Genomic DNA, 21,501 nt, shown 5'->3' on the forward strand with positions numbered 1-21,501 from the left:
GATTTTTGATGTAATACTTTGCAGCAGGGCTCGTTCCTGCATTCCAACTAGAGTGTCTGTGAGGGGTTGCAGTGTTGTGGCACCAGCACCAGTGCCTAAGGCCCAATTTTTCAGCCCTTGTTTAACAGGGGCGTGTAATTACAATTTTTGATGCAATACTTTGCAGCAGGGCTCGTTCCTGCATTCCAACTAGAGTGTCTGTGAGGGGTTGCAGTGTTGTGGCACCAGCACCAGTGCCTAAGGCCTAATTTTTCAGCTCCTGTTCAACAGGGGCATGTAATTACAATTCTTGATCTAATATTTCACAGCAGAGCCCTGTGAGGGCTTACAGTGTTGTGGCCACAGCAACACCTAAGGCCCAAATTTCTGCTGAGTATATAGGGCAGGACCCTACTTTCAAACAACTAACTTACAAACGACTCCTACTTGCAAACGGAAGGAGACAACAGGAAGTGAGAATAAATCTACCCCTAGGAAGGGAAATTCTCTCCTGTAAGAGTTAATATGGGAAAAACATTTCTCCTTTCCACTGATGCTTTCCAATCCATTGGGACAAAAAGTGAGGTGAAATCTTCTGAAGAGGAGGAAAGACAGCAAAACAAATGTCACAGGGGTGATAACCCTTCCCTATGTTTTCCAAAAAGCTTAAAAAAGATTTTTTGGCTGGAGCTAAACACGTTAAAAATGTACCCGTTCAAAATTACAAAGAGATTCTACTTAACAACAAACCTACAGCCTGTATACTGCTGTTCAGAGTATATAGGGCCTGGTGGCCCCACACCTTTCCTTATTTTAATTTGGGTGCGGGGTTCCCCTTAATATCCATACAAGACCCAAAGGGCCTGGTAATGGACTGGGGGGTACCCATGCCGTTTGTCTCACTGATTTTCATCCATATTGCCAGGACCCGACATTACATTAAACCCGCAAGCAGTTTTAAATGAGATTTTTTCCTTTAAAAATGACATTTGGTGCAGGGACTGTTCTAGAAAAAATAAAAGTATAACCCTGCGCTTACCCAATAAGGAAGCAGCTCACACAACAAATTAGGATTTTGTCAGATTACAAATGCATATACAAGTGTAGCGCTATGAGTTTAAGAAACTTATGAGATTATAAAAATGAAGATGATAAAAAATGAAGGTAAAAAATATCTGTATCAAACCCCAACAGTTGCAATATAAGATAGCTTGACAGATACATAAAATAAACAAAATCAAAATAAAGTCTCTGGTATTTCTTCAGATGTTTTAAATGTTTTAAAGGTTGAGGAGGACTGATGTTAGTCAAGAGGTATATGTAGTTCCTTATTCACCACGTGGTTAACACATGCAAAAATGTGATGGACCCTCCACACAAGAACAAAAATGAAGGCTTACCAGAGGGATTGAACTCATAGGAACATACGTTCAATGAGTCAATCAAGCTTGTGACCCCAATGGGTAATCAAAGAGAGGGAACTTCACAACTGGATGGTGGTAAAGCTTCAATATATATCCATACTTCTGACGGAATTCAAAATGAATGGCAAACCTTCCCGCGGGTCATATTTCAGTAGTAAGAAAAGCGCTTCAAGTTAAAATTATGGCAGGCAGTGGAGTCTCCCGACGCGTTTCGTCTTAAAAGACTTCTTCTGGGGTGCTCACTCACTGCTGCCATACCCCTTAATATAGAAATCTAAGCCCCCTTAATGAGGATACAGCTCGTGTCCAAATTTCAAAAGTACTTCCGGGTTTAGCCAAGATGGCGGACCCGCGTGCGTTCCACGCCTCAGTTAAATGTGTGTACATGCGTTCCAGCATTATACTGAGAGATTGCTATAAGATGTAATCGAATTGTGAGTGTAAGGACAAAATAAGAGTGTGATAAAAACGAAAAACGTTTCATAGTGAGGATATTTCAAATATATGGCTGTTGTTACAACAGAGAGTAACAACAGCCATATATTTGAAATATCCTCACTATGAAACGTTTTTCGTTTTTATCACACTCTTATTTTGTCCTTACACTCACAATTCGATTACATCTTATAGCAATCTCTCAGTATAATGCTGGAACGCATGTACACACATTTAACTGAGGCGTGGAACGCACGCGGGTCCGCCATCTTGGCTAAACCCGGAAGTACTTTTGAAATTTGGACACGAGCTGTATCCTCATTAAGGGGGCTTAGATTTCTATATTAAGGGGTATGGCAGCAGTGAGTGAGCACCCCAGAAGAAGTCTTTTAAGACGAAACGCGTCGGGAGACTCCACTGCCTGCCATAATTTTAACTTGAAGCGCTTTTCTTACTACTGAAATATGACCCGCGGGAAGGTTTGCCATTCATTTTGAATTCCGTCAGAAGTATGGATATATATTGAAGCTTTACCACCATCCAGTTGTGAAGTTCCCTCTCTTTGATTACCCATTGGGGTCACAAGCTTGATTGACTCATTGAACGTATGTTCCTATGAGTTCAATCCCTCTGGTAAGCCTTCATTTTTGTTCTTGTGTGGAGGGTCCATCACATTTTTGCATGTGTTAACCACGTGGTGAATAAGGAACTACATATACCTCTTGACTAACATCAGTCCTCCTCAACCTTTAAAACATTTAAAACATCTGAAGAAATACCAGAGACTTTATTTTGATTTTGTTTATTTTATGTATCTGTCAAGCAGGGACTGTTCTAAACACGGGAAACGCGCGTCACTTTACAGGCATACTATAGACACCCCTCAGGTACGATATTTAAAGGAATATTTCACTTTTTTTTTTTTTTACTTTAAGCATCATTAAAATCACTGCTCCCGAAAAAACGGCCGTTTTTAAAAGTTTTTTTTGCATTGATACATGTCCCCTGGGGTAGGACCCGGGTCCCCAAACCCTTTTTAGGACAATACCATGCAAATTAGCCTTTAAAATGAGCACTTTTGATTTCGAACGTTCGAGTCCCATAGACGTCAATGGGGTTCTAACGTTCGTGCGAACTTTCGGTCCGTTCGCAGGTTCTGGTGCGAACCGAACCGGGGGGTGTTCGGCTCATCCCTACTTGGTAGTACTAGATATGAGAAGGGCAACTCAAGGTCAGGTTATGGGTATGTGGGGCATCTCAGCTCATGGGCAGGGGTTTTCTTGATTCCCTTGGCCTGCTGGGAGCACCTATATTTGGGTGGAGTCAGGTGATCTATGTTCTGTGCCACCTGAACGGCTGTCTGGGTGGACATGTGTCATGTTCCCCCGGGCTGCTAGGCCGGAGATTGGGCCTATCCCGGGAGCATCTGGCTGCTAGGCTGCCTGAGGGCCTATCCAGAAGCAAGAGAGAGCAGTGCAGGGTTGGGATTGTGGCTTGCAGTCCAACCAGAATTGACGGTTCTGCTGGCTGGAGAACCTGTCATGGTCAGAGGAAGAGGGGTGTCAAAAACCATGAAATCAGGCCGAGACAGAAGTACAGTTAAATCACACTTGTTTAATAATAGAAGTAAAACAAACAAACGTAGTCAAAACATAGCCAAAATTCAGTAACCGGAATGGATAGTCAGCCAAGCCAGAAATCAGGCATCAATGTAGTGGAACAGCAAGCAGGATCTGGAGCCAGAAGGGATGTCAGCAAAGCAAGTCTTGAACAGGATTGCAGGGGAATATTTCTGTGATGTTGACCAAGGCGAAGGCATAGATCCACTGGGCTGAACATCTTAAGTAGGCAGGAGTGACGAGCAGGATATCATCAACAGCTGAGTACCTGTGGAGAGATAGGAGCTGGCAATTAGCCGTCAGCTGAGCAGCCAGCTCTGAGAAGGAAGGGCTGAACCCAGCCCTGACATTACCCCCTCCTCAACAACCTCTCCCCCTCGGAGGACCACCAGGCTTGAGGGGAAGCATCTATGGAAATCATGGAAGAGGACAGGGGCATGTACATCCGAGGATGAGACCCAAGAGCGTTCCTTCAGACCGTATCCCTTCCAATGCACCAGGTACTGTATGTGCCCACGGAACCTACAGGAGTCAACAATGGACTGCACTTCATACTCCTCATGGTTCTCAACCTGTACAGGGTGAGGACGTGGTACCGAGGTGGTAAAGTGGTTGCAGACCAAAGGTTTTAATAAGGAGACATGAAATACATTTGAAATGCGCATATTAGAAGGAAGGTCTAATGCATAAGCCACAGGGTTAATCCTGCGAAGAATACGGAAAGGCCCAGTAAACCGAGGTGCGAACTTCAGTGAGGGAACACGAAGTCGGAGGTTGTGAAATGACAGCCAGACCCTGTCCCCAACCTGGTAGGAAGGTGCAGGCAGGCGTCTGCGGTCAGCATGGAGTCTGTACCTATCATTAGCATGTCGCAAAGCCTCCTGGATTTGTGCCCAAGTGGAATGAAGACCACGGAGATGCTCCTCTAATGCAGGAATACTCTGTGGAACAAATGAGTCAGGCAACATGGAAGGTTGGAAACCATAGTTCGCCATAAACGGGGACAATCGGGAAGCAGAATTCAAGGCACTATTGTGAGCAAACTCTGCCCACGGTAATAGGTCTGACCAGTTGTTATGATGGTCAGAAATAGAGCAACGTAGGAATTGCTCCAAGGACTGATTGGCTCGTTCTGTGGCCCCATTAGACTGCGGGTGATACACAGAGGAAAAGGCAAGCTGAATTCCAACTGTGCACAAAAGGCTTGCCAGAACCGGGACACAAACTGACTACCCCTGTCCGAGACAATCACCTTGGGTAGCCCATGTAAGCAAAAGATCTCCTGAGAAATAGAAGCCAGTTCCTTAGAAGTGGGCGACTTCTTAAGTGGAATACAATGAGACATTTTTGAGAACCGGTCAACCACCATAAGGATAACTGTGTTGCCCTGGGAGTCGGGTAACTCCACAATGAAATCCATAGACAGGTGGGTCCAGAGCCTCTCTCTATTGGGTACGGGTTGTAGGAGGCCCACTGGAAGATGTCATGGAGTCTTACTCTGAGCACACACAGAACAGGCAGCTATGAAGGCGGTTACATCAGCACATAGACTAGGTCACCAGAATTGCAGGGAAATGGCCCAAAAGAGTTGATTCTTCCCAGGGTGGCCAGCAGCCTTGGGAGAATGGTATGTCTGGAGCATGGCAGTATGGAGACTCTCTGGGACAAAGCATCCATCACAGGGTTTCTCAGGAGGAGCATGGACCTGGGCAGCAAGAATTTTGTCACCCAAAGGAGAAGTGAGACTGGTGCGAACCGTAGCCAGAATACGATCAGGAGGAATCACAGGAACTGGAACTGACTCCAACTTGGAAGTGGAGGAAAATTGTCGTGACAAAGCGGCAGCCCTTACATTCTTAGTACCAGGTAAGAATGAGACAATGTAATTGAAACTTGACAAGAATAGAGCCCATCGTGCCCTTCTGGGAGAGAGGCGTTTAGCCTCAGACAAGAATGTGAGATTCTTATGGTCAGTAAGAATGAGAACCACCACAGTGGTACCTTTGAGGAGATGTCCCCATTCTTTCAGGGCTAAAATGATCGCCAACAGCTCTCTGTCACCAATCTCGTAATTGCACTCCGCAGGTGAGAATTTCTTGGAAAAGTAGCCACAAGAATGAATAGCGCTCTCAGAGGTAGGACATTGAAACAGAAGGGCGCCAACACCAGTCAGAAGCATCAACCTCAAGGATAAAAGGTAACGTAGGATCAGGATGTGCCAACACAGGAGCAGAAACAAAGGCAGCCTTGAGACTATTAATGGACTCCGGAGACCAACTCTGTGGGTTACCGTCATTTCTGGTCATATCAGTCAGGGGCTTGACCAGAGACGAGAAGTTACAAATAAACTTCCGATAATAGTTGGCAAAGCCCAGGAAACACTGCAGAGGACATAACCCCATGGGTCGGGGCCACTGTAGGACTGAAAATTTCTCTGGGTCCATCGAAAAACCAGCAGTGGAAATTATATAACCCAGGAATTTAACCTGTTCACGATGGAACTCGCACTTCTCCAGTTTACAATAGAGCTTGTTCTCTCTAAGTTTCTGAAGCACACGACAGACATCTGTGTTGTGGGTCTCCAGGGAAAATTTGAGGATATCATCAAGATAAACCACCACACATAACTGCAACAAATCTCGGAGGACATCGTTAATAAATTCCTGGAAAACTGTCAGGGGGTTACAAAGGCCAAAAGGCATTATGAGGTACTCATAAAGGGGCAGTATATATAGGAGAGGAGTGCGGAGGGTATGATGGGGGCAGTATGTACAGGAGAGGAGTGTGGAGGGTATGATGGGGGCAGTATGTACAGGAGAGGAGTGCAGAGGGTATGATGGGGCAGTATGTACAGGAGAGGAGTGTGGAAGGTATGATGGGGCAGTATGTGCAGGAGAGGAGTGCGGAGGGTATGTGTCATGGTTATGCAATAGAGTTTTCTCTGTCAGCTTACCTGTCTCCATGTGTTCATCTCATCAGGGAACCCTATATTAACCTGTGCACTGCAAGCCAGCAGTGCTGATCAACCATTGTGTGTTAGCCTCCGTGTGTACTTGCTGTGTTTCCTACGTCTGATTCCTGTTACCGACTTTGGCCTGTTCTCGACTCTCCCTGTCTGCTTGTTACCCTGACCTTTGGCGTGTTATGCTTATCCTTGTCTGCTAGTCGCCCTGACCTTTGGCTTACCCCTTACTTCCCTGTCGTTCCAGCCTGCTGCCTCCTTCCTCTTCTCCTGTAGTCTATGGGGAGCGTGAGCTGTGAGACCCTGGGGGCCGCGACCTGGAGCCAGACTGCAGCGCAGTCTATCCTCACCACTAGAGGCTCTGGTGAACACCCGCTGGCTCTTAGACTCCACGCCCTGGGGAATCTATGCTCTAGCTCCCACTGGGATCCATGTTAGTTATCCTGTAGACCTGCTTCCTGAACCTTCCAGGGTTCAATCCGCAGCAGTCAGTCCTAGGGTCCAATACCTTAGCGGTGCGCTTCCGACTTCTACAAAGTGCATCTTTCACCTGGTCCCAGGTGACCTGACAGTATGATGGGTGCAGTATGTACAGGAGAGGAGTGCGGAGGGTATGATGGGGGCAGTATGTACAGGAGAGGAGTGTGGAGGGTATGATGGGTGCAGTATGTACAGAAGAGGAGTGTGGAGGGGATGACAGTGGGCAGTATGTACAGGAGAGGAGTGTGGAGGGTATGATGGGGGCAGTATGTGCAGAAGAGGAGTGCGGAGGGTATGATCAGGGCAGTATGTACAGAAGAGAAGTGCGGAGGGTATGATGGGGCAGTATGCACAGGAGAGGAGTGCAGAGGGTATGATGGGGGAAGTATGTACAGGAGAGGAGTGCGGAAGGTATGATGGGGGCAGTATGTGCAGGAGTAGAGTGCGGAGGGTATGACGGGGGCAGTATGTACAGGAGAGGAGTGCGGAGGGCATGATGGGGGCAGTATGTACAGGTTAGGAGTGCGGAGGGTATGATGGGGGAAGTATGTACAGGAGAGGAGTGCGGAGGGTATGATGGGGCAGTATGTGCAGGAGAGGAGTGCAGATGGTATGATGGGGGCACTATATACAGGAGAGGAGTGCGAAGGTTATGATGGGGGCAGTATGTACAGGAGAGGAGTGTGGATGGTATGATGGGAGCAGTATGTACATGAGAGGATTGCGGAGGGTATGATGGGTGCAGTATGTATAGGAGAGGAGTGTGGGGGGTATGATGGGTTCAGTATGTACAGGAGAGGAGTGTGGAGTGTATGGAGGTGGAAGACAGGGGAGGGGTTTCTTACAATTTCTATGGGGTAACCAGAGAGTGATGTTGGGAAGATAAGGGAAGGAAAGGGACTATGGAATGATGCCCCTCATCTGGGGGGTAGGAAGCAGCTCTGAGTGATGTCTGCCAGTTGGATGTTTGAAGTGACCTGGGGGTGATGCAAACTGGGGGGAGTTGAGGGCTGAGAAATAATGATGTATATAATCAAACAAAAGTTATTGTACTCATCCACTAATATTTACAACAGTACTACTCAATGAAAACAACTGCCAGCTCCTAGCTAGGGATGAGTTCAATGCTTGGGTCGAACATAAGTTCGACTCGAACATTGGGTGTTCGCCTGTTCACAGAACAGCAAACATTATGGGGCATTTGTGGGAAATCCGAGCGCCGCGGAACGCCCCATAATGCACTGCGAGATTGCAGTGCATTGCTGTATGATGATTGGCCAAAGCATGCACCTAACCTGCATGCTTTGGCCAATTACAGTGCACTCTGCTGACAGAGCCATAATTGGCCAAAGGCAGGGTGCCTTAAGCCAATCATGGCTCAGGGGGACTAAGTCCACGTCCTACACTATATAAGGCTGCTTACATAACTACTGCCTGTAGTGTTGTTGGCGTGGACAGAGAGATAGCTTGAGTTAGATTAAGCAGGCACGTTATTCAGTTAGTGCCAGTGTATTTGATATATATATACAGTCAGTCTAGTACATATATATATACTCTGCATTTTTTACCAAAGGTAAGTTTATTGTGACCAAAGTATACACGTCAGTTTACAGTATATCATACAAAGAGAAGAAAAAGATATGAATTTAGCACGGTTACAGAAAATATCTCACAGGTAACTGTACTGTCAGTAATTAATCAATTAATTATCAAATTTCTAATAAAATCTGTGATTACATTTAGCATAGCATCACCAAGGGGGGTTCCCTCACCCGAACCAGTGAGTTCCAAAAGGTTATAGTGGGAGGATTATCCCCAAGGGCAAAGGGGATAGGGATGCAAGGGGAGGGGGGGGGGCTGTGGCCCAGATCAACTGGCTATGAAATATATATGATGAGGGGGAGAACTGGGCAAGACAGGACCGTGGAGGAGGAGGGGGGGACAGAGGGGGGCAGGAGGGGGGAGGGGCACCTTTAACACTCACAGATCCGCAATCCATCCAACGCCTGCGGAATTAGACTAAGGGTCAGCTTCTGGGCTGGGTGGAGAAACCTCCAGCGAGAGGGATCCACAGAAGTCTATCCATGAGGACCATATTTTTTCGAATTTACTCGGACAATTCCTGTTGATATATATTATCTTATACAGGGGCAATACAGCATTTAGAGTATTTCTCCAGGTGGTGACGGTGGGCGGTGTATCCGATTTCCAGTTCAGCATAATTTCCCTGTGGGCGTAATATGTAGAGTATGCTATAAACAATTTTGTGTGCTTCCCTATACCAGAGTCAGCCAACACATTTAACAGCATAGCTTGCGGGCATAGTGGGATCGAAGTTCCCGCTGTCTGGTTGACATCTGCCAGGACCTGCTCAAAGAACTCCTGCAATGGGGGGCACGACCATGTCATATGTAGGAAGGAGGCCTCCAGGTCTCTGCACCTGGGGCAGGCTGGAGACCTATCAGGGTAGATAGCAGCCAGCCTACGTGGCGTGTAGTAGGCCCTGTGCAGGAATTTTAGTTGCAGGAATCGGTCTTTAGCAGAGATCATGTTAGAGACGTATGAAGAGACATAGGTCTCCCAATCCTCCTCCTCAAGAGATGGCAAATCTCGTTTCCACCTCATAAATGTTTTAGTAAGTTTTGTGGGCTTAGAAGCTATGTGAAAATAAATTGATGAGAGGGGTGCTGTCAAAATTTTTGTGGTCAGTAATCGTTCCAACTTAAGGGCAATACCACCAGGAAACTGATGCTGAAATGCATGTCTTACTTGTAAAAAAACGGAAAAACATCCAGTTGGGTAGTCCGTATTTTTCTTAAAGTTCCGGGAATGTCTGCAGCCTACCCTCCGTTACCAGATGTTTAAGCCCCACTATACCTTTAGCTGCCCAGACCTGTGGGTCCGGGCACTACGCAGGTGAGGGAGATTAGGGTTGCCCCATAAAGGTGTATGAGGGGAGGTTTTACCTGGGGAGTGATAACTCGCCCTAGCCCTATGCCAGACCGTAACACTAGTGTGCATTAAGGTCGTCAGATTGGGATAGGCCCTGATTCTGCGAAACACCAGGTTACTGAGTGCGACATATGATCCTAGTATTGAAGCCTCCAGGGTCACTGCCGGGTTGTCCCTGGGTTGCGAGAACCACCATCGGGCTGTCACCAATATGGCGGCCCAATAATGTACCTGAAATTTGGGGAGGGCTAACCCCCCCTGGCCCACCGTCAACTGTAGTGTGGACATTGCCAATCTTGGCACTTTACCCGACCACAGAAATGAGCTGACTATGGTTTTTATTTTATTAAAATAAGACGCCGGGATCGGTGTTGGGCTATTCCTAAACAGGTAGAGAAACTTTGGGAGGAAAACCATCTTAATTAAATTTACTCTCCCTACTGGCGTCAGAAGAAGTGACCTCCAGTCTGCACACTTTTTCGAAAACAGCACCAACAAGGGATTTAGATTAAGATCCATATACTTGGCCACTGGTCCCCCCATACAAATCCCCAGATGCTTAAAGCTGTCGACCCAAACCAACTGACTCTGAATGGGTGGCCTAGGCCTGGTGGGATTTAGAGGATAGATCAGGGATTTTCCCCAGTTAACCCTAACTCCTGAGTAAGAGCCGATTTCATTGACCAGTTGCAAGGCCGCTAGGAGTGAAGAGGAGACATCATTCAAGTACAGGATAGTGTCATCTGCATACAAGGATATTTTCTCCTCCACCACTCCCATCTGGATTCCCCGGATCACAGGCTCTGCCCAAATCCTCGATGCCAGGGGCTCCACGGCCAGGGCAATCAGGCCAGGTGACAATGGGCACCCCTGCCTGGTACCTTTGCCCAGTGGGCAATCTCTCGAAAGTGAGTTATTAGTACGCACTTTGGCTTTGGGGGAGGCGTACATCAGACGCAGCCATCCAATAAACGTTGGCCCGAATCCAAATTTCCTGAGGACAGCCCAGAGTTACTCCCATTCAACCGAATCAAATGCTTTTTCGGCATCCAAAGACACCACCACCCCTAGGCTGTCCCCCGGGGCAACATCTAAATGTGTCAGAAGTCTGCGTATGTTTATATCTGTCCCTCTGCCCGGCATGAACCCAGACTGGTCAGGGTGGATTAGGGCTGTTATTACTGAATTCAGGCAACCGGCCAATACTTTAGCAAGTATTTTTAAATCCACGTTTAAAAGTGAAATTGGCCGGTAGGAGGAACACAGTGCAGGATCTTTGCCAGGCTTAGGGAGGACAACAATCACCGCTGCCGACATAGAGGAGGGGAGGGCTCCGCCCTCGAGGGCTTTCAGTAACACCTCCCGATACATGGGCAGGAGATTGTCTGCATATTGTTTGTAGAATTCCACCGGGTATCCGTCAGGTCCCGGCGTCTTCCCACTCTGCAGGAATTTGACCGCCATTTGGACTTCTTTAAGGGTGAGACGGCTATCCAGTCTCTCCCTGGTAGTTTCTGTAAGGCATGGTAAATCCACCCCCTCCAGGTATGCCTGCAACTCTAGTTCGGTGAACTGTACTCTAGAGCTGTAAAGTTCTTGATAGTAAGTTGCAAATTGGTCATTGATTTGGGAAGAATGCGTTTTCCCCGTTGGGAGACTGGATACGGGATATGGACACTGGGGAGGAGTACTCTCTTGACAACCAAGCCAATAGGCGACCGCTCCTCTCCCCCTGCTCAAAGATCCTCTGACTCTGATGCAGGAGGTGTAGTTTTGTGATGGATGTACGTATGAGGGAAACGTCCCTCAAGGCCTCCTGTAAGGATGAATATGCCTGTGGGGTACGGTCTCTAACATAGGCAGCCTCCAACTCTCCAGCCCTGGCCTCCACCCCCCTCAAGCTCCCTGCGGGCTCCTTTGCAAACATTTCCGATATGTTCCTGGAACTTGCCCCTCATATAAACCTTAAATGCATCCCAGACGTAAGGGACAGGGACAGACCTGTCCCAAGTGTTCCAAAATTCTTTCACATCAGCCCTACCTGGGACATCTACCCTTGAGTCAGACAGCCAGAATTTAGAGAGTCGCCACAAACGCTCTGGAGCAGGGCACCCCAGTTCAAGCTGCAGGGAGACCAGGGCATGATCCGAAATTCCCCTGGGGAGGATAGTAATGTCTTTTATCCTGGACAGGACCAATACCCCAGAGCAGACCAAGTCTATCCTGGAAAATGTTTTGTAAGTGGCTGAGTGGCAGGTGTAATAAGGAGGGGTTTGGGTTCCTGGAGGACTGGGCCAACTTCTCAGTCGGTAACCGGTACTATAGAAGGGACAGACTGCACCTAAATGAGGAGGGTGCAGATCTGCTGGGAAGGAAGATGGCCAAAAAGTTAGAGGGGTTTTTAAACTAGGCGATGGGGGGGAGGGTCCAGAGGCAGAGATAGCCAGCGCGGAAGATATTCCAGAGGGTAGTATTGGGGGCATTAGTGGTAGGTTAACCAAAGCACAAAAACACAAGGTGAGTATAGTAGCAAGTCCTAGTTGCAATCTCGAAACACCCAATACGAAGACAATATGCAACCGGTCTAAACTATGTGGCATGTTCACCAATGCCAGGAGCATGGCGGACAAGATGGGTGAACTAGAGATACTGTTGTACGAGGAGGATTTGGATTTTGTGGGAATTTCAGAGACCTGGTTCAACAGCTCTCATGATTGGCTGGCAAACATTCAAGGGTATACCCTATACCGCAAGGATAGAGAGGGTAAAAAAGGGGGAGGGGTATGCCTATATATCAAGAATAATGTACAAGTGAATGTGAGAGATGACATCACTGAGGGAGCTAGAGAGGAGGTGGAATCCTTATGGGTAGAGCTCCAAAGGGATAAAGCTAAGGGGAAAATAATACTGGGAGTATGCTATAGGCCCCATAACCTGAGGGAGGAAGTGGAGACGGATCTCCTATCACAAATTGGAGTAGCAGCAAGGATGGGAAGTGTTATCATAATGGGGGATTTTAATAATCCAGACATAGACTGGGTGGAGGGAACCGCGCATTCATTTAAGGCTCGCCAGTTCCTTAATGTCTTGCAGGACAATTTTATGGGTCAGATGGTAGATGCACCAACTAGAAATAAAACATTACTGGATCTACTGATTACCAACAATACAGACCTGATCACGGATGTGGAAATGCGGGGCAATTTAGGTAACAGCGATCACAGGTCAATTAGTTTCAGTATAAATCACACAAATAGGAAACATAAAGGGAATACAAAGACACTGAATTTCAAAAGAGCCAACTTCCCTAAACTACAAACCTTGCTAAAAGGCATAAACTGGGATAAAATATTAGGAACAAAGAATACGGAGGAGAGATGGGTTTGCTTTAAGAGCATATTAAATAAGGGCATTAGCCAATGTATCCCATTGGGTAATAAATTTAAAAGAGCGAACAAAAGTCCTGGATGGCTTAACTCCAATGTAAAAATGCATATAAAAGCAAAGGAGAAGGCCTTCAAAAAATACAAGGTTGAGGGATCATCCTCAGCATTCAGACTTTATAAAGAATGCAACAGGAAATGTAAAGGTGCAATTAGGACAGCTAAGATAGAACATGAAAGACACATAGCGGAGGAGAGCAAAAAAAATCCCAAGAAATTCTTTAAGTATGTAAACAGTAAAAAAGGGAGGACAGACCATATTGGCCCCATAAAGAATGAGGTAGGACATCTGGTTACAAAGGATGGGGAGATGGCGAAGGTATTGAATTTATTCTTCTCCTCAGTCTTCACGAGTGAATCGGGGGGCTTCAGTAACCAAAACTGCAGTGTTTATCCTCATGATACAACACAGGAAGCACCTCCATGGTTAACAGAGGACGGAATTAAAATTAGACTTGAGAAACTTAACATTAATAAATCACCGGGACCAGATGGCTTGCATCCGAGGGTACTTAGGGAACTCAGTCAAGTGATTTCCAGACCGTTGTTCCTAATTTTTACAGATAGTCTACTGACTGGAATGGTACCAGCTGATTGGAGAAAAGCCAATGTAGCACCAATATTTAAAAAGGGCCCAAAATACATCCCTGGGAATTACAGACCAGTTAGCCTAACATCGATAGTATGTAAGCTCTTGGAGGGGATGATAAGGGACTATATACAGGATTTTAGTAATACGAACGATATCATTAGCAGTAATCAGCATGGATTCATGAAGAATCGTTCTTGCCAAACCAATCTATTAACCTTCTATGAGGAGGTGAGTTGCCATCTAGATAAAGGAAGGCCTGTAGACGTGGTGTATCTGGATTTTGCAAAAGCATTTGACACAGTTCCCCATAAATGTCTACTGTACAAAATAAGGTCCGTTGGCATGGACCATAGGGTGAGTACATGGATTGAAAACTGGCTACAAGGGCGAGTTCAGAGGGTGGTGATAAATGGGGAGTACTCAGAATGGTCAGGGGTGGGTAGTGGGGTTCCCCAGGGTTCTGTGCTGGGACCAATCCTATTTAATTTGTTCATAAACAATCTGGAGGATGGGATAAACAGTTCAATCTCTGTATTTGCAGACGATACTAAGCTAAGCAGGGCAATAACTTCTCCGCAGGACGTGGAAACCTTGCAAAAAGACCTGAACAAATTAATGGGGTGGGAGACTACATGGCAAATGTGGTTCAATGTAGAAAAATGTAAAATAATGCATTTGGGTGGCAAAAATATGAATGCAATCTATACACTGGGGGGAGAACCTCTGGGGGAATCTAGGATGGAAAAGGACCTGGGGGTCCTAGTAGATGATAGGCTCAGCAATGGCAGGCAATGCCAAGCTGCTGCTAACAAAGCAAACAGAATATTGGCATGCATTAAAAAGGGGATCAACTCCAGAGATAAAACGATAATTCTCCCGCTCTACAAGACTCTGGTCCGGCCGCACCTAGAGTATGCGGTCCAGTTCTGGGCACCAGTCCTCAGGAAGGATGTACTGGAAATGGAGCGAGTACAAAGAAGGGCAACAAAGCTAATAAAGGGTCTGGAGGATCTTAGTTATGAGGAAAGGTTGCGAGCACTGAACTTATTCTCTCTGGAGAAGAGACGCTTGAGAGGGGATATGATTTAATTTACAAATACCGGACTGGTGACCCCACAATAGGGATAAAACTTTTTCGCAGAAGAGAGTTTACCAAGACTCGTGGCCACTCATTAAAATTGGAAGAAAAGAGGTTTAACCTTAAACTACGTAGAGGGTTCTTTACTGTAAGAGCGGCAAGGATGTTGAATTCCCTTCCACAGGCGGTGGTCTCAGCGGGAAGCATTGATAGCTTCAAGAAACTATTAGATAAGCACCTGAATGACCACAACATACAGGGATATACAATGCAATACTGACACATAATCACACACATAGGTTGGACTTGATGGACTTGTGTCTTTTTTCAACCTCACCTACTATGTAACTATGTAACTATAGGTAAAGGCCTTCAGTTGGGGGTGTCTCCGCCGCATTACATCAGTGAAGTTAAATACCTCCGCCCATGCCTTAAGGTCAGTAGCAGAGCTAGATGACCAGGACAGCCTATCCATCTCAGGGTCCGGGACCATGTTGAAGTCTCCCAACAGCAGAACATTGTCAGTGGCATATTGTGAGATTTTGGAGACCAGCTGGTATAGGAAGGAGATTGAAGCGGGGGGGAGGGGGACATACAGTCCCACGACGACCAGCTCCAGATTCATTATATGTGCATGAATAATTACATATCGCCCACCAGGGTCCACATCTAGTGCTAACAATCGAAAGGAGAGGGACTTACGCACCAACACACTCACCCCTCTTGCCAGGTTAGAGTATATAGAGTGGTACGCGTGGCCCACCCATGGTCTACGGAGACTCATTGTCCTCCCTCCCTGCAGATGAGTCTCCTGGAGTATGCATATATGAGGAGACTGTCCCTGTAGGAACGGGAACACCAACAACCTTTTGATTTTAGAGTTTAGGCCCCTGGTGTTCCAGGACACTATTTTACACATAGACATTGAACCACAGCATCACATCAAAAATAGGAGGGAACACTTCCATATCGTCACACCATATTCCATACCATCACACCATTTGTACCAACCTGCAGATCCCTCTCTGTGCGTAATACCCAGCATACCCACCCCAACCAGAGGGAGCTTTTTTCCCAAAATGATTAGAGGCAACATGCCTCTGTGGAGGTACTGTGTGCAAGAAGGCACCGGAGTCCCGTCCTCTGGAGTACAGTACATGGACCAGGTTGTGGAGTCCGGAATATAAAGAACCAGTGCAGTCTCCCAACCTAGGCTGGGGGCAAATAAACTTTAGTTGCAAACATAACATATATGAGCTGTGAAGCAGTCTGCAGCATTTAAAAAAAAAAACAACGCCTCACTCCATCCTAAAACAAGGCAGCATGGGGTGTGTAGCATGTCCTCTCCACCTCCCCATATTTACAGGAGTCATGGCTCTCAGGTGAGAAGTAGGAAGGGGGGGAGGAAGGGCCCCCTCTTAGGCAGGAAGAGGGATGGGACCTACATTGCAAGTGACAATTAACATTGACCACCATATAAGTTGTCTCATCTGCATCCCCCAAGCCTCCCCCCTCAAGGATAGAAGCATAGGGTCCAGGGACTCACTGGAACAGGGGGGATAAGTGAGGGGAGAGGGGGCCACGGGGATCAGGGGGTCCCCCTCATAGTTCCAACAAGGGCTCCCCGGAGCAAAGGCAAGTCAAGCATATCCCCGTAAGGGTCCACCCCAGGATGTAGGGACCATGCTGTGAGTTGGGTCACACCGGATAAGGGCAAGTATCTTGTTCTGCCAGCATGTCACAATGATAATCCTGAAAGTTAACTATTGCAGCAGTGGAGGGATGCAGAAACATCCCCGTCTCTATCCAGGAGGAGGCTTCCGCTGGTGAAGTGAAAAAGCGGGTTGTTTCCCCATCTTCCACCCGGAGTCTTGCTGGAAAAAGCATGCTGTATTTAATACCTTTGGCCCGCAGTTTGGCGTGAACTGTGTCAAATGATTTACGCTGTCGTCGGGTCTCCATGGAAAAATCAGGGAATATCATTAGCCGCGTGTTCTCAAATTTCAGATCCTGTAGTGCTCTGGCTTCTCTCAGTACCATATCACTGTCCTTAAAATGCAGCAATTTGAAAATAAATGTACGAGGAGGGGAGCCCTGCGGTCCCCGCGTAGCTGGCATACGGTGAGCTCTTTCAATAGTGTAAAAGGGAGAGAAGCGCGCTCTGGGGAGCAGTTCCTTAAGAAGGTGCTCAGTGAAGGCGGTGGCGTCTGTACCTTCAGCTCCCTCCGGGAGGCTGACGATTCGCAGGTTGTTACGCCTGTTATGATTTTCGGCGTCCTCTGCACAATTTTCCAGGGCCTTCACTCTCGCCATTAGCGTGTGCAGGTCTCCAGAGTGGTCCCGCACCGTGTCCTCCACTGCCGAGACCTCTGCCATCCGACCGCGGAAGGAATCAAGGTCCCTGTGGATAAAGTCCATGTTAGTCTGGACATGGTCAATTTTGTCCATCAGCGCGGCCTGGCCCGTGGCAACTGGTGGCATGGCTGTAGCAAGATCTGGGGCTGTGGCTGGAGGAGAGTCTGCTGCCTCCGTTTGGCAAGCCATGTGCGCAGTAATGGCGGCCTGGCCTCTGGTCTTTGCCCTGTCTGAGTGCGCCGCTGCTGACTTGGACTTTCTAGGTTTGCCACTGCGCATGGCCCGGATCGTTCTCCAATCACCCGAGTAACCACTCCGCACTTTCACAGCACTGACACCGGGTTATTATAAGGATGGATGGCCGGACTCCAGGAGCTCTGTTACTGAGCGTCCTCTCCCGTCGGCATCTTGGACACGCCCCCCTACTCTGCATTTAGCATAGACTTTATATTCAATATTTACTCTATATTATACAGTCTAATATATACTCTCTCTCTCTCTCTCTCTCTCCTCTGCATTTAGTGTAGCCTATATCTACAGTGCATTCGGTGGTGTACGGTTTCTAATACACTTCAGGCGGTGTATTAATATATACTGTATATACAGTCTAGTATATATATATATATATATATACTCTGCATTCAGTGTAGCATATATATACAGTGCAATCAGCGGTGTACAGTATGTAATACACTTTAGGCGGTGTGTATAAATATATATACAGTCTAGTATATCTATATATACTCTGCATTCAGTGTAGCCTATATATATACACAGTGCCTTCGGTGGTGTATAGTTTCTAATACACTTCAGGCAGTGTACACAGTATCTAATACAGTGTGTACAGTTTATAATACACTTCTGGTGGTGTACACAGTATACAATACAGTGCAACCGTTGTAAAGTTTCTAATACAGTGCAGGAGGTGTACACAGTATCTAATACAGTATGTACAGTTTCGAAGACACTTCTTGTGGTGTACAAAGTATCTAATTCAGTGTGTACAGTTTCTAATACACTTCTGGGGGTGTACACAGTGTGCACAGTTTCTAATACAGTGCAGGCGGTGTACACAGTATATAGTACAGTGCAGCCCTTGTACAGTTTCTAATACAGTGCAGGCGGTGTACACAGTATCTAATACAGTGTGTACAGTTTGTAATACACTTCAGGCGGTGTACACAGTATCTAATAAAGTGTGTACAGTTTCTACTACACTTCTGGTGGTGTACACAGTATACAATACAATGAAGCCGTTGTACAGTTTCTAATACAGTGCAGGTGGTGTACACAGTATCTAATACAGTGTGTACAGTTTGTAATACACTTCTGGTGGTTTAAACAGTATACAATACAGTGCAGCCATTGTACAGTTTCTAATACAGTGCAGGCAGTGTACACAGTATCTAATACAGTATGTACAGTTTCTACTACATTTCTGGTGGTGTATACAGTATACAATACAGTATAGCCGTTGTACAGTTTCTAATACAGTGCAGGCGGTGTACACAGTATCTAATATAGTGTGTACAGTTTCTAATACACTTCAGGCGATATACACAGTATCTAATACAATGTGTACAGTTTCTAATACACTTCTGGTGGTGTACACAGTATACAATACAGTGCAGCCATTGTACAGTTTCTAATACAGTGCAGGCGGTGTACACAGTATCTAATACAGTGTGTACAGTTTCTAATACACTTCAGGCAGTGTACACAGTGTGTACAGTTTCTAATACACTTCTTGTGGTGTACACAGTATATAATACAGTGCAGCCATTATACAGTTTCTAATACAGTGCAGGCAGTGTACACAGTATCTAAAACAGTGTGTACAGTTTCTAATACACTTCAGGTGGTGTACACAGTATCTAATAAAGTGTGTACAGTTTCTACTACACTTCTGGTGGTATACACAGTATACAATACAGTGAAGCCGTTGTACAGTTTCTAATACAGTGCAGGTGGTGTACACAGTATCTAATACAGTGTGTACAGTTTCTAATACACTTATGGTGGTTCAAAAAGTATACAACACAGTGCAGCCATTGTACAGTTTCTAATACAGTGCAGGCAGTGTACACAGTATCTAATACAGTATGTACAGTTTCTACTACATTTCTGGTGGTGTACACAGTATACAATACAGTGCAGCCATTGTACAGTTTCTAATGCAGTGCAGGCGGTGTACACAGTATCTAATACAGTGTGTACAGTTTCTAATACACTTCAGGCGGTGTACACAGTATCTAATAAAGTGTGTACAGTTTCTACTACACTTCTGGTGGTGTACACAGTATACAATGCAGTGAAGCCGTTGTACAGTTTCTAATACAGTGCAGGCGGTGTACACAGTATCTAATACAGTGTGTACAGTTTCTAATACACTTCAGGCAGTGTACACAGTGTGTACAGTTTCTAATACACTTCTTGTGGTGTACACAGTATATAATACAGTGCAGCCATTATACAGTTTCTAATACAGTGCAGGCAGTGTACACAGTATCTAATACAGTGTGTACAGTTTCTAATACACTTCAGGTGGTGTACACAGTATCTAATAAAGTGTGTACAGTTTCTACTACACTTCTGGTGGTATACACAGTATACAATACAGTGAAGCCGTTGTACAGTTTCTAATACAGTGCAGGTGGTGTACACAGTATCTAATACAGCGTGTACAGTTTCTAATACACTTATGGTGGTTCAAAAAGTATACAACACAGTGCAGCCATTGTACAGTTTCTAATACAGGGCAGGCAGTGTACACAGTATCTAATACAGTATGTACAGTTTCTACTACATTTCTGGTGGTGTACACAGTGTACAATACAGTGCAGCCATTGTACAGTTTCTAATGCAGTGCAGGCGGTGTACACAGTATCTAATACAGTGTGTACAGTTTCTACTACACTTCTGGTGGTGTACACAGTATACAATACAGTGAAGCCGTTGTACAGTTTCTAATACAGTGCAGGTGGTGTACACAGTATCTAATACAGTGTGTACAGTTTCTAATACACTTATGGTGGTTCAAAAAGTATACAACACAGTGCAGCCATTGTACAGTTTCTAATACAGTGCAGGCAGTTTACACAGTATCTAATACAGTGTGTACAGTTTCTAATACACTTCAATCGGTGTATTAATATATATATCTAGATATAGATATCTATATCTAGATATAGATATCTATATCTAGATATATATATATCTCTATCTATATATATATAGATATATAAGTATATATCTATATATATATATAGATTGAGATATATATATATATATATATATATATATATATATATATATATATATATACTGCATTCAGTGTAGCCTATATATACAGTACATTCGGTGGTGTATAGTTTCTAATACACTTCAGGCGGTGTACACAGTATATAATACAGAGTAGTGTGGTGTTGCAAAACAAAAAATACATCATGTCTGGAAGGCCACCAAGGAGAGGCAGATGCTCACAGACCACTAAAAGAGGACAAGCAGCCTCTGTGTCTACAGTCAACAGTGGTGATCGTGGACATGATGCATCCTCCGCAGGTGGTTGTGGGGCACACTTGTCCTTTTTTTCTGCTGCTGACCATGTTATTGAGCCAAAACATGCAGAAGAGTTGGTGGAGTGGATAACAAAGCCGTCCTCATCCTCCTCATCCTATGTCACCCAGGCTCAGAGTAGTTTGCCTTCCACGCAGCTGCCAAAGCGGCCTATTTCACTGGCTCCTTGTCCACAGTTACTCCTTCTGTAGCCCCACTATCATGCATGGACGAGTCCCCAAAATTATTCGACCACATTGTCAGTTATATGCTGCTGGAGGATGCGCAGTGATTTGAAGGCTCTCATGTTGGTTAACAGATTGGGAAAGGGAGTAACGTGAACCTAGAGAGAGGGGGTGCCACAGAAGGACAAGAAACTGGCAGTCATGTTCCCCCAGCTGCAGCATACTGCCAAGTTTGCTCCAGTGACGAGGAGGGGGGGATGATGAGATCACTGACTGTACTTGGGTGCCTGAGAGAAGAGAGGAGGAGGAGGCACAACTCCAATGAGGCAGGATGTCCTCTAGGGGCAGCTTAAGGGCAGCCACCCAATTTCATCACACCATAGAGCTCTGCAGATGCAGGGCGCTGCTGACTCCCCGCTGACTTTTAAAAGTTCCTTGATGT

This window comes from Aquarana catesbeiana, linkage group LG02 (genome assembly GCF_042186555.1).
Source record: "Aquarana catesbeiana isolate 2022-GZ linkage group LG02, ASM4218655v1, whole genome shotgun sequence".
In the NCBI taxonomy this organism is placed as follows: Eukaryota; Metazoa; Chordata; class Amphibia; order Anura; family Ranidae; genus Aquarana; species Aquarana catesbeiana.